Here is a 15,526-nt window from a genome sequence, read left to right as displayed (position 1 = left end):
ATTTTAATTATCAAGATCCTTTAAAAAATATGTAAATATCAAGAAATCAAGGTCATTTTAAATTACCAGTATCAATAAACAATACATAGCTTTAAAGTACTTTGACATGTTTTCTTTTGTATACACAGAATATTTTTAAATCTTCTCGAACTTAGATCATTATATAGAATTATTTTTAAATATAGAAAAATGAGTCAAACATATTTATAAATATAACAAAATGTCATTTTCTATCCATGATAAATAGTGATAGACAATGACATTTTACTTATTTAAATATTTTTAGCAGTTTTGTTATTTAATACAATTACCTCATACTATATATTATTGTGACGATATTTTAATCATAAATAGATAGATTATTGATCATGATTATTATTAATAAAAAAAACTTACGCATTAGAAATTAGTTATTTTAGTCCAGAATGTATAAGTATGGATTTTATCATTTAAGATCTAACGTTCAGGATTTATTAATTTTATTGTGATATAACAAATCCACGTAATATTTATTCATTTTAAATGAAAATTCTATATCATAATTAAAATAAATTCCATAATAGATTCACATAATTTTTTTTTTTTTTCATTTTGAATGGTTTTCTATATCTTGATTAAAATAATATAAAATTCCATAATAAAGTATTGAAAAACAATGAGAAATGCACTCCAATAATGTTAGAGACATAAACATTTAATTTCTTTAAAGTCCTTTTATTATATACATATTAAATACTCTGTCTTTAAAGAATTGTTCTGGTTATGTTTTAACCAAGATAAGCAAGAAAAGAAAATAGTTTTGGGAAGTACTTTTAATTCTAATTTAGCTAAAGCAGAGATTTGAATAAATCAATAATTATGATATTATAAACTAATTTTAGTAAATGAAAATATGAATAATGCATTAATGCTATTGTATATACTAAATTGTCCGATTAGCAAAATTGTAATGGCATCGAAGGTTAATCAACATATGCTAGATAGTTCATTAAATCAAACTAATCGGAGGAATGAGGTTGTGAAGTATGAACTATTTAGATCCTAATCCAAATTTTATTTATTAAATTCTCTCTATTGAAACCTTACTAAACAGACACTAAATCTATTTTTTTTTTTTTTTAATTACTACAAAAAAATTTTATGGAATTTCTCTAGTTAACAGTCCCCAGAATCATCATGATAAAATTGGCATCTGTCTGAAGAAAAAATCTCTCCTGTTCCTGATATATTTTTTAAAAGTTTAATTTACGTTATCATCCAATTTTTGCTTTAAAAAAAAAAAAAGTATAGTTTTTTTTTTCTTTTTATAATCGAGGTTTTCAGTGGTTCCTAATAACTAGACTATCCCTCCCTGTACTGGGGGTAATCAAATGATTCGATAACTTGAACAATCCGACTATCCGATCCAAAATATAAGGGTTAGGTTTGATTTATTTGGTTCTTGGTTGGATTGTATTGAATGTTTTCCATTTTCGTTGGGTTGTGGGTTGACTTAAAAAAAATTAGGTTGACCTAACCAACCCTATATATATCTCTTTGTTTAAAGTTTGATTACTTTATATTGATTAATTTGTGAATTTTTAATATTTTTCTTTTAAAATTGTTATGATATTTGTCTTTGTTTAAAGCAAATAAATATCATAGATATTTGGTGTTTAACCTTTGAATTTTATGAAATTTTAGTTATTAGTCACATGTTGTAGATAAATTTACATATTTTTAATTCAAAAGAAAAGAATAAACTCGAATAATGTTAGAGATTTTATTTGGGTCTTTTGAGTTGCCGACCCAATCAACTCGAATTTTTGAATTGGTCCAAAAAACACTCTCAACTGAACACCCAACCTATGTACACCCGTACCCTATACTATGCAGATAAATTAAAATAAGACAATAAAACCGGTAACATAAAAATTATCATGAAAAAAACTCTAAACCGGAGAAAAAAACCACAAATAAAAAAAATTCCACAATCACCCAGAATTCTCTCCTCAACACCGAATACAATTACACTCTCAAAGCATTATATCTCTCACACACAATTAAAGTGGTTCGTTGTATTGATTAAAACTAAAGGCATAAAATTATTTTATAGTACATGAAATTCATCACTTTTTTAGACTTTCAGATGTGGAATAACCAAATCTTCTAATATTTTGCATAAAAATCCAACCATAAGTAAAGTGCGAGATTCAAATATTTAACAATCGATGATACACTATTTAATTTTAGAACAATATTTAATTTTGGTCCCATGGAAGGAGACAGATGTGTCCGAATCCACAGAGTTGTAATCAGAATACATAAATGTTTGTATTTTTAATTTAAATTAAAATTGATAATGGTGAGGGTTGAAACTAGAATACATAAATGATTAGAGTACGTATAAATTGAATATTGAGAGTATATAGAGGTAAAGACACGCAACGACCCGACCTCCTGAAAAACGGTCCTCATTCCATTCATTTCTCTAATTCCAACATACTCCACACTATATTGTTTTATTCATCACCATTATTTTCTTTTTTTCTTTTTTCTCTCTGAATAAATCAGCCTTAATGTTAATGCAATGGTCCCCTATTTATCTTTAATATGTATAGTTATTATTCCAATTTTAAAAAATCTCTGTATATTCTATCGTTGATGATGACTCATGACCATATATTTAGTATGTAGAAAAATTAAACTATTGTGTAGACTACAAGACATAATATGGTGAGAAACATAAACAACTCATATAGAGTGAATATTACAATAATTGAGAGCAATGGTAACAATATTACAATTTCTCGAGAATGAAAATGATTTATTCATTATTTGTTTGAAATCATACCCCAAATGTCAACCATTATAATTATTGTTGATAAGAGATACTTTATTACGTATATGAGAAACATACCAAAAAAAAAAAAATTATATACATACGAATAATCTAGTTTAAGGCAATGCCTTTCCAAATATGGATGATGCTACTAGAGTTGTTTTGAAAGGTGCATGTGCTTGTTTCCTTCAATCCAAAGATTCCAAAGGGTAGAATGGAGAAGAAGACGATTTGTTCATTCCAATAGTATTCTTTTGCTATCAACTTGTAAAGATATTGCATAAATGAGCAATTGAACCAACATCCATGTTTTAATACGTTCTCGATTATATGATTTTGTTGGGCTTAATTAAAAGAAAAACAAAATTTAAAAAAAAAAAAAAAAAAAAAGAGTGAAGTAATGAAACTAGTGGTTTAAATACAATGGACGTACGAATTAATGATGAATCATTAGAGAATATATACGAAAAATAATGCAGAGTGGAAAATTTTGTTTATTTTTGGATAAAGGGCAGAATGGGGATACGATTTATTTAAAGAAATAAAAATGAAGAATATGCATGTATGCATGCAAATAAAAAATGAGTTTTATGATAGAAATAAGGGGTAAATTAAAAAAGGGAAAATGTCAAACTATTTATAGAAATAAGAAAAAAAAAATATTGATAGATTTAGGAGGGATAATCGGTTCGATTTTGTCAGTTTTGAGATAAGAACCAAATCGAATCGATAGGTTTTATAAAGAAGAGATCCAAACTAATGTCTAATAAAAAACAAAACTAATGGATTGGTTTTTATTTTATTCGGTTTATTATCGATTTGGTTCTTGATTTTTTATTTTTTTTTTCAAATTTTAAAGTTTTATTTCCAATTTGGGTTTCTGGTCATTTTTTATAATTTTAAATTAAAATTGGGTCCACTTATTTTTTTATAAATTGAGATTCGACATTTTTTTAGGCACTTTCTAAATAAAAAACATATACACTTCATAATCATTTTTCTTTTTTCTAAATACATATATATACATGCAACATAATAAATAAAACACTAATAGATACCTAATGTTAAATTTTATGTTTAAGGGTATATATACCTTCGGTTTGGTTTGGTTTGGTTTTGATTAATTTTTCTAATCAAAATCCAACTATTTTTTTGTTTTCTCCAAATACAAACCAATATGTCTAATTTTATACTAAAAAATCAAACAAAACCAGATTTCGATTTTTTCTTGCACTTCTATATAAACTTTGTTTATCACATAGTATCAATAATAAACTTTTATTAGTTTCTATCATTGATAAATATTGATAGATTTCTATCCACCTCTATCAAATAAAATTAAAATTTGTTATTTTGTGTAAATAATTTTCCTCATTTTTATATTTTTAAAATCACCTTTTAAGAAAAATGTCCTTTTTAAAAAATAATAATATTGGGCGAAATGGGCGGCGCGAAAGAAGATGAGCGGTCTCTCTCGTCTCGGTTCAGACCGGAAAACTGGTGGTTCAGTTTGTCTTGTGTGGTCCGAAACCCCAAATACAACCGGAAGAAAGCGATCCATGAGTTTGGCCTGGTGCACACGGATCGAAGCCATAACCTAATTCTTTTTCCTATTAATATTAGATTTTATCCTATCACAGATATGTTTTGAAATTTAATCCATGAACCTAATTTAATCTCCAATTAAGCTTGTTATAAATATAATTCAATTGGTTTCAAGTTTGATATGAAACAAATATGCATGAATTGAAAAATTAAAAGAAACTCATATAAAAAATACTCATTTATCTTTTGAAATGTTTATCTTCAATACTCTTCACAATATTGTTTTATAGTTTTTCTTCTGTTATAAATAAAAAGGGTCTCGTATAAATTATCTTTAAGATTTTATTTTTAGTGAAGAGTAATGAAATATGTCAATTATCATTGAATCGGATACTTTTGATAATTATGAAAAGACTTAATAATATTAAGTTCCTATTAAAAATGTAAAAAAATTAAGTGTCCTGTAATACCGTTATATAGAAATAACATATATTCATTATATTTTTCTTTTAAAGTAAGCATCTTTACTAATCTGGATGACTTGTAAGTTGATCGCATATTACAAATAAGGTAATTAAAATTGTGTTTATTTAAATTACTTCATAGAATTCGTATAGATGTTTGTATTGAGATAATTGATATTTAACAATTTTTTTAATAATTTGACTCGAAATGAGATCTCGAGCATAGTTTAATTAATTAATGCATATATTCTCAATCACAAAGTTAAAAGTATGATATTGAAATGTACAATAACTTATTGATAATTGAGATTTATTACGTTCTTTAAAATCAAAGCTTCAAATCTCTGTATCCATCATTTAGAAAAATAATGATAAGAAAAAAGATATATCATTGTGTGTATTTTTCTGAAAAAATAAAAATGAAAATGAAATAAATGCTAGCCCCACGTAATGGTGCAATAATTAATGAAAGAATAACAAGCCAATTGGGCCATTTTCGGAATATATATATATATAATAAGAATTTTAATACATGTAAAATTTGGCTTACTATTAAAGTAATAGGAAACCCTAACAATAAATGGTTAGACCTATTAAAATGAGATGAAAACATTTTTCACGACAAAAAAAAAAAGAAAAAAAGAAAAATCAACAACTAGAGGTGTGAAATTACTTGAGCATAATATCCGACATTTCCTTTATTCTTTAATAATATTGTCACCTCGTAACTTTTTTTTTTGGAGTGAGTTGTCCTCGTAATTAAATAAGATAAGATGTATGTTACAAAAATATACGATATATCTACAAAAATAAAACCACAGTATGTCTTCTTTTTTTTTATGTCACCTGCCAAACGATCATATCATATGAAATAGATGAAAAATGATTAAATACCACGTTGTTTGTATATTTTTCAACTTATTTTATTTATGAACTAAAATAGAAGAAAATTCAAATTATAGAGATCAAAATAATATTTTTAACTGATATCTAATTTCTTTTACTATACATCAAAAGTGTAAACATAGTCCGTTTCTATCGACAATATAAAGTAGAAAAATAATTATAACTAGCTAATATGTCATATAGTTTCTATAATTACATTAGTGAAATATCGTAGTAACTAATCTATTAATAGAAAAATGAAGTTACCCTAATTCTTCAAATTTCCCACCACATCTAAATATATATATATATATATTTGAAGGGACAAATTTACATTTAAAAATGTGAGGCAAGTGTGATACATAAGTTTTAGCAATGAAAAAAAGCTCATAATAGAAATTGAAGCTCCTTATTGAGAGCTTATCTAGTTGTTGATAAAGAGTGAAAATGAAAGTGAAAGTGAAACATATAGTCCGACATGTTGCAACAATTGTTTGGATTAATAAATTCGGCTTATCATTTTTTTTTTTTTTTTGTTAGGATTTTATTTGAAATGAATACACATAAGAGAATATTGATGGTGACTTTTTATTAAAAGGTTTTTTATGAATATTTTCTAAAAAAAAAAAAAAAAATAGTTTATAATTTTTATGAATAAAAATGAATCACCTGAAACGGCAAGGGGGAAAGCAGAAGGCAACTTGCAAGTGAATAGAAGTTTCACCATCTTTAATTTTATATTTTTTTTATTATTAAACATCACCCAACAACATTTAACTTTTCAGCCTCACTAATTTATGGCTTTTTTTTTTTACTTTTACTTTTTACCCCCTGGTACAGTGAAATCCCATTCACTATTTACCTTCCCCCAAGGGGTTTCATTATTGTGCATAATAAGCTAATTATATTGATCTGACCTAACTCTTTTTTTGTTTTTCACCTATTATTATTACTAATAAACGTTAAAGGCCACTATTAAATTCAGCCAGGTACTCGTTCTACAGATATATACACAATAGTTTGATTTGATCACTTTAATTAATTTTTTGGGATTATTATATCCTCAATCTCTTTTCAAAACTTATTTCTTGTGAATATTTAAATTTTTAAATATTTTCTATGATTTAATAGAGTATTTGAACTAAAATACTATTAAGTGTGATGAAAGAAAACATATTTAATGAAATTTTATTTTCTATTTACGTTGGTTTCAAGTATAATTTATTAGTTTATCTGATTGATTCATAGTTATTTTAAATACTTACAACATTTTGTTAGGTATTTGAAAATATCATAATCAATATATATAATATACCACAATATATAAATTAGAGTTTGACTAAATACCATAAATTAAAGTATAAACCAATATGTGAAATATATATGATATATATCATAGTATATAAATCACATATTGCCTTAATATTCGACATAAATTACAATATATATCATAAATTTCATTTACATCTTATTATATATATCATTTAATCTCAACAAATCAAAATTTGTATATATCATAATAACATGAAGTCTAAAAAAACTCTCATTTATATCAAATTAATTAATATATATATCGCAGTATATATCAAATTTCTTACAAAAATTAAAAAAAAAAGAGAGAGAAAAGTGTGTGTGTGTGTGTGAGTGATTACATATATCATAGTATATATTGAATAGTACATAGCACTGTGCGTGCGCGCGCGCGCGCGTGGGGAAAGTTGTAAATATTTGAAAAATTTATGATTTAATATATTTTGTCTAAAATAGTGCATCTCATTTAAAACTCATTTCTCTTTTCTAGTTTATAAAACGTATAATTAATTTATTGTTGAAGACTAAATGATAATTTGACCATAATTTTATCATAATTTTTTTAAGGAAGTTAGACATTCTTGTAAATAAGAAAAAGCTTGAATATGAATAAAATATAGGTTCCTTATTAAACTTCATGTGTAGAAGGCCGTAAACTTTTATTACATCATCAACATAGTCCATACTAATTTAAATTCTCCCATTTCTATTGTATTAACAAAAAAATTATTCGATAGACAATTTAGATGCTATTATTTACCGATTTCGTTCAGTGAATATGTATTTGATAAACAATGTAGATTTTTTTTCGAAACTTGTTTTAGATTCTTAATTTAAAGATGGTAAATTTTGAAAACAACACTTTTATTTATTTTCAATGTATTCAATCTTTGAATTTGAATTTTTAAGATGCAGAATTATATTTTAAAAATTAACAAGTTTAACAAATATAATAGTTTATGTTTTAACCTCAATTCATTTTGTTAAATTAAAATATTTATGATTTAGTATATTATAAATTACATGATATTATATAATAATAAATAATAATTGTACCAAATTTCTAACATAAACAAGTTCTTAAATTAACTACTAATAATATATATTCAACCAAATATTTAGTGAATATCTATAATTAATTTTATGGTTTATAAATATATTATATGTTGATGGCAAAATTCAAGCAAGACGACTCTCTTGACTTTCATTTGCCTTTGACAATGAATTTATAATTTGAGAGAAGGAAGACGACCCACAAGACAAGAAAAGAAAATACTAGTGTGGTGCCTGCTACAAAACCTCTAATGCTTAAGTCAGTATTTAGCACATGGTTAGAGCAAGCTAAAGATGAGGGATAATAACTTGCTTTTGGATGTGCCTATAGCCCTCTATCTTATAGTGTGGTGGCCTTGAATTCCTAATCCTAGAGAAAGTAAGAAAGGTAAAAGGGGATTAGGAAACAAAAGTAAGCAAGGTAAGGTGGATTAGGAAACGTTGATTCGGGTCGGTCAATGTGACTTGGACCATGGCTTCCGTGAGGTAACTTTTTTGGGATGGAAAAGTGTCCGCCTCGGTCTTGACATCCAAGGCCGAGGCGGGTAATAGGGGTGTTCAAAAATCCGATGACCCGAAAAAAACGATCAACCCAACCCAACTCAACCCGTGCGGTTTGGGTTGGATTATCAACTCATTTGGGTTAGGTTGGGTTCAATTCAAATAAATTAAAATTTTATGGGTTGGGTTGGTTCATAGGTTCACCTAATATAACCCAAACTAACCCGAACCAGTCCGAATTTATTATTAACTTTAAAATATGTTTTTTTATTACCCATAACACAATTATTTATACATATATTGATTTTAATTTTATTTAATTCTAATATTTTTTTAATACTTTATTCTTCAACAACTCTCAAAATTAGTTTATTCGCACTTTAGAAAAGAAAATTTTCATTATATAAATTGAAATTGAGTTGTTAATTTTAATTCAATTTATGAAATAATTAAATTAGATTTTTACATATTTATGTTTTCCTTCTTTTTAGAACAAAATTTTAAATAAATGACCGGATTAACCCAACCCAACCCAACCCAACCTAACCCATGAACACCCCTAGCGGGTAAATTGCAAAAATGACCAACTTTCCTTATCTTTGGTTGGGGGCAAGTTGGGTTAATGCGAGTTGGGCAAATTGGGCCAAATGGCCCACCTTGCCTCGCCCTTGGTCGAGAAGGACAAGGTGGGGTTTTTGGTTCAATGCCTCTCCTTTTCTTCCTCCCTTGGTTCATTGGCCCGTTTTTTATACTTCTTCTGTCTTTCTGTGCTCGTGATTTGGATTTGAAAATGACCTATAACATTATCAAATATATTTTGAACATTTGTTTAGATTGAAATTTAATTCCGAAATCTTCTACCAAACAAATATTTAAAAATATGAAAATACAATCATACTTTTATTGAATCTAAATTTATGTTTATGAATTGCTTCCCATACAAAATTTAAGTTTCTAAAGGTCGGTTTGGTGGAAAGAGTAAATATAACATTTCATTAAAATAATAGCATTAAAAATATAAAGAAATTGAATAATTACACATGATTTGATTTGGCAGATGAAAGTGGTTATGAGTTGATATAGGTATATTAATTGTTTGATGGTCACATCATGTCAATATGGGGAGCGGTGATAATATCTTCTTACTGTGGTTAAAACTGGATGAATTGAAAATTTACAATTACTTGATATGGTACCTTCTTCATTCATTCTTCCAACAATTTCAAATATTTTTCATCCGTCAAATCAATATTTACTCCTTTCTCTAACATTTGTTTATATATATATATATATTCTTCAACACAAGGGGAAAAAAAAAAACCATATTTAGACAACTTCTTACTCCCCTGTTTCCCAATTTAATTATAAATGTGATCTCTTTCTAGTAATGAATTTAATGTCAATTCAAAAATTCAACATTTTAATAAAGAGAGACAATAGTGAAATTTCTAAAAGGAGAAGTCAACCTTGATTTTTCATAAATCTTTTTGTATTAACTCTGAATTAAATAACTTTTTAGTACTTATTAAGAGTACAAAAAGGGCAGAATATCATACTGAATTGTCTTTTTTATATATATAAAGATAATAATATATATTTAATTACTTTAATTACTTTAACAAAGCATTGACATTGCATATCTATTAAAGGAAGTAATAAATTCTTTTCCAAAGAGAAAAAAAAAGAGAGGAGTAAATGAATAAAAGAACTATTGGATATAACAAGGGCATCATTTTACTAAAATATGTATAATTCAAAATAAAATGTGAACTCTGTTGAAATTCTCCACCACTATCTTACTAAAAAAATCATGAAAATTTCATTAATTGTAGTGACGCTAAAAAGAAATAAAATATAATTTAGCAATTCAAAATATATAACATATTATTTTTTTTCCCTGTATTTGTAATATTTTTTATAATAATTTATCTAACGTGTAATGTTAAACAAAAAATTGATAATTCAAAATAGAATGGTATGAGATATAGATTGTGAAATGGAAAGAAAAGATTCGGGGTTGAGAGGAGTAAAAGCAAGAAATTTCAGTTATGGAAATTAAATATTTTTTTTAAAAAAAAAAGTGACAAGATTCTAGAGAGAATCCCAAGGTACCGAAGTAGATTTCTGGAGAGTGATGTAAGCTAAGGTTCAGAGGCTATAAAATTTACAACTCTCTTCTGGGTAAACGTACAACTCCACCTAATAAAATTAATTAATTAATTTACACACTATATTTCTCTTTCACCATAACCAAATTTCGTAAAATTAAATTAAAAAAATGTGCAATATGCTTTTTTTAAAAAAATAAAAAATAAAAATAGGCCGTTTCACCCGGACCACAACTGTCAATAACTTAAACTTGTTTTTCTTGACAAGACCGATCGATTAATTAGCCCATCTTCCACATTTTTTTTCCTTACCATCTATGAATTACACATATTTCATGTGAGGTAAAAAATCTGTATCATACACATATCGGATACCGATACTTTTATATATTTTTCATATATGTATTTGACACGTAATTTAACGCATCTATTTCTACGCATACATTTTTTAAAGAAAAAAAACAAGTAACTCATCTAATTTTTCTCAATCTAAAACTAGACAACTTATTTAAAAAAGCTCAATATTGAGTCCAAAACTAAAAGGAAAAAAATAAATAAAAGATCAAATCCTAGAATCATCTAATCTTCATTTTCACATTTGAGTCCTTACAAAGTTTACCAAATATATACCATTTGGATATTTTCAACAATTTAATGAAAAAGTTCTTCGTTTATCTTCATATTTCTCCCTCTAATCTTCTTTTTCTTTGTAATATGAGTCACTTTTCTATTGCATTTTATTAACTATTGTACTTTAATATCTTAGATGTTTTTTTTTGTATTGTTTTTCAGTGTATGTATTCTATTTTGTGCTATTGTTATTAACTTGTATGTTAAATTTATCTATATCATAGATTTTTTTAAGAAAAAGAAAATGTATCTTCAACGTATCAGTATCCTCATTTTTTTAGAAATATATATATTAAAAATATATATAAAAAATGACGTATCCTTTAACGTATCCGTATCTTAGTTTTTTAGAAATTGACGAATCATCGTATCAGATCGTATAATCGTATATGTATTTGTGTTTCATAGCTTATCATTATACATTATTTTAAACCGTAACGCATCTAGAAATTTTGTTAACGAAGAGTTTTATATAATTTAGTAAACATAACACCTGGTCAAAGGAAACTGAATGATAGATTTATCATTGGATTAGCTAGTGATTTTGTATTATGCCAATTATATATATATATATATATATATATAAAGAGTATAAAATTGAGGGACTTATCCATACTAAATCTACCCCTAATTCTAAATAAGGTATGCAACTTCCTCCCAAAACCACCATTTCAATGTTTTTGTCTTTCTTCTTTGTTTTAATTTTGCTTTCTTAAAGCTTTGTTCCTGATATTTGATGAAACAAGAACAAAAATCATTGACATAGAAACCCTTGAACTCAAAGTTTGAGGCAGCATCCTTATTGCATAAACCATTTTTAGAATATAAATAAATAATTTCTTTTAAACTTTTAGTTTCGTCTAATTAAATTTTAGATTTAAAGGGTTGTAACTTCTTCTTTTTTTATAAAAAAAAAAAAATTCAATTTCCACTACATTAGCCCATTGATTTTAGTTGATTAATTAAAAGAAAAAAAAAGTTTACACAACGCATGAGATTGGCAATTGAATAGCAATACTATAAAAAGGTCAATCAAAAAGTAAAGTCGACAATCTTGGTTAATTAAAGTTTGAGGCATGCCAAGCACAAGGAAATCCTATGAGTCCACTCATTTCAAAATTTCAAAATAGGAAGATGTGACCTTATATCTTGGATCGATCTAAAAGGAATAGTTGAACCAAACTCACTAATCAAAATCTCGTAATCTCAACAATCAAACCTTTATTGACACTATTAGCATTGCACATGTTTCAAGCAGATGTCAGACCATGAACTTAATAAATTGTCTCATTCTACCACCTTAAGAAGCATGCAATATTTCGTATACGTAACTGAACTAAAATATTTTGTATACTAATTTAGACATCCAAATGTGACTTGACACTATAGTGGTGCAAATTGATAATGGTAAGTGGTAAGGAGTGACATGACGAGATTTGCACGCCAACAACATTGGTCTTAGTTGAAAATCTAATTTAATAAAATAATAGAATAAGAATCGATTAATCTACGATCAAGTTCAACATCAAATTTTCTTGTAAACTAAAATATAATAAATAAATCTATCACATTATTTCAAATTTACCTATTAACAAAAATTTCGGCATCAACAAAAAAAATTCTTATATAGATTATTTTAGGTCTAACATGCTTACAAATATTACTTTATATATATGATTATGAGTATTTTTAAATCAAATATATTTTTTTAAGAGTAATGATTAGGTGCAGTCTGTATAGACTATACATAATGTCAAGCATCTCATTTTTCTAATATAATAATAAAAAAAAAAACTATTCGACAAATTTTATTGATATTCAGTCTCAACTACACAAAGATAGATGATAGATGCAATCCATGCTATATCTATTTATTTTTTTTTTCTCTTTTTATAACTACATAAAAAGAAAAGGGTGAGTGAGATATTAGCTTAGCATGTTTTGTAATTAAAAGAAAAAGGCACTTTTATTTTAAATATTTAGGGGAGGTATGGTGTTTTATTTTTCTTATTTTTCATCATTTTCTCTCTCTCACCATCATTAAAGGCCACCTAATCAACTGAGATTCGGCCGGGCCTCTTCTGACTTCACATCGGCTTCTCATCAGTTGGGCCCGTCCACAGAGTCCAGTCCATCCAAGTTATTGCTTTCTTCTTCGTTTTTAATTCGGGTTTAAAATCCAATATTTCATAAATATCTTTGATGACTTTTAGGGATCTTTAATATTAATATTATGACTTTTAGGGATCTTTAATATTAATATTATTGTTTTCCAAACTTATTAGAGAAATATTGTTGTTTTGAAATTTATTAGAGAAATATTGTTGTTTTGGGAGTTCGAGGCTAGAAGTCGAGGGTCGAGGATTCGATTAATGTAGAGGTTGAACGTTGAGAACTCGACAAACAAACAAAAACTTGGAAACAATACGTAAATTAGGATTGTCGAGGGTTGAAGTTTCAACAAACAAAGAAACATTTTAGGGAGGGTTGAAGTTTCGACATACATGGAAATCTCGCTAATTTTGTGATGAGGATATCGCTCTAGAAGGGAATCTCACTAATTTTGTATAGTCTTGATATACATAAGTCGAAACTTCAACCCTCGACAAGGAAGATAAGTGGGTGAAGTAGATTGTAAGAGAGAGCGAGATTGTAGGAGAGAGCGAGATTGAAAGCGAGATTATAGGAGAGAGCGAGATTGAAAGCGAGATTGTAGGAGAGAGCGGCCATGACTAATGCTCTTTACACAATCAGGATAAGCTTAGTCTAATTAATCCTATGCAATCATCCCATATCCTCAATATTTCTCATACATACGTTGTTAAAAGGTTTTAATTAATTTAACCATAAGAACTATCATAAGAACTATCATTAATGGATGCTATGTTATCACTAATTAGTACACTTTGAATTAACTCAAGATGTTATATATCTGTAAGATAAAATGTTCAAACTTCCATCTTTTATATAATTAAACTAAAAACAAAGGTTTAGTTATGCAAGTTACCACGCTCGAGAATGGACTTTCATCTAACATGATTTACATACAAATAAAATAACCAAAATTTTGAGAAAATAATGATAAATTCTCTCAGTAGGCAACGACTGAGATAAATTAAATGATCGAATAACATGGCGAAAGATTGATTCTCAGAGATGGGTTTGTATATTACTTCCATTGGAGCTTCCATTCTCAGATATTGTAGGAGAAAGCGAGATTGTAGGAGAGAGCGAGATTGAGAGAGTGAGATTGAAGAAGAGAGTGAGATTGAGAGAGCAAGATTATAGGAGAGAGCGAGATTGAGAGTATCTCGCGGAATATCTCGCTCTCTCTGAACATCTCGCTCTTTCCTACAATCTCGCTGAACATCTCGCTTTCTCCTATTGTATATTCAATTTTTTTTTATATTATAAAGTTGTACATTATTCTTTTAATTAAATTGTACATTATTATTTTAATTAAGTTGTACATTATTCTTTTAATTAACTTGTACATTATTCTTTTAATTAACTTGTACATAACTTTTAATTAACTTGTCCTGTACATTATTCTTCTAATTAAGTTGTACATTATTCTTTTAATTAAGTTGTACATTATTCTTCTAATTGAGAAACAAATATTTTTTAATTGAGAAATAAATATTTTTTTTTAGATCATGGCTTTAAACCCAGGACCTGTTGATCCTGATGTTTTGTACGACCAGTTCATTCATCGATCATCTGTTGTATGGCGAAATCGTACTACTGGAGAAATATCTTGCAAGCATCGAGAGGTAGTTCTCCAGCGCACTATCCCGCTCCACCCTCGAATACTACCGCTACTGCGTACATCTAGATTCTATGGGGTTGCTAGATTGGTATTTATTCAGTTGGACTGGCATCTGATCACAACCTTGGTCGAGAGATGGAGGCCCGAGATGCATACATTCCATATGTCTGTTGGAGAGTGCACTATCACTCTACAAGACATAGAAGTGTTGTTGGGGTTACCTGTTGACGGTGAGCCCGTCACCAGAGTGATGTACGATGACTAGTTAGAAGTTTGTCAACTGTACCTCGGTGTGACCCTACCTGCCGACAAGATTAGAGCATCGAGGTTAAGTTTAATATGGTTAGGAACACAATTTCGTCAGCTCACAGATGATGCAGACGAGGAAACCGTCATAAGATATGCGCGAGCATATATACTACAAATGATGGGTGGAAGT

The sequence above is a fragment of the Benincasa hispida genome, chromosome 3, assembly GCF_027475165.1.
Source record: "Benincasa hispida cultivar pf3 chromosome 3, pf3_genome.v1.1, whole genome shotgun sequence".
Classification (NCBI taxonomy): domain Eukaryota; kingdom Viridiplantae; phylum Streptophyta; class Magnoliopsida; order Cucurbitales; family Cucurbitaceae; genus Benincasa; species Benincasa hispida.
Note: the sequence above shows the minus strand (reverse complement) of the source record.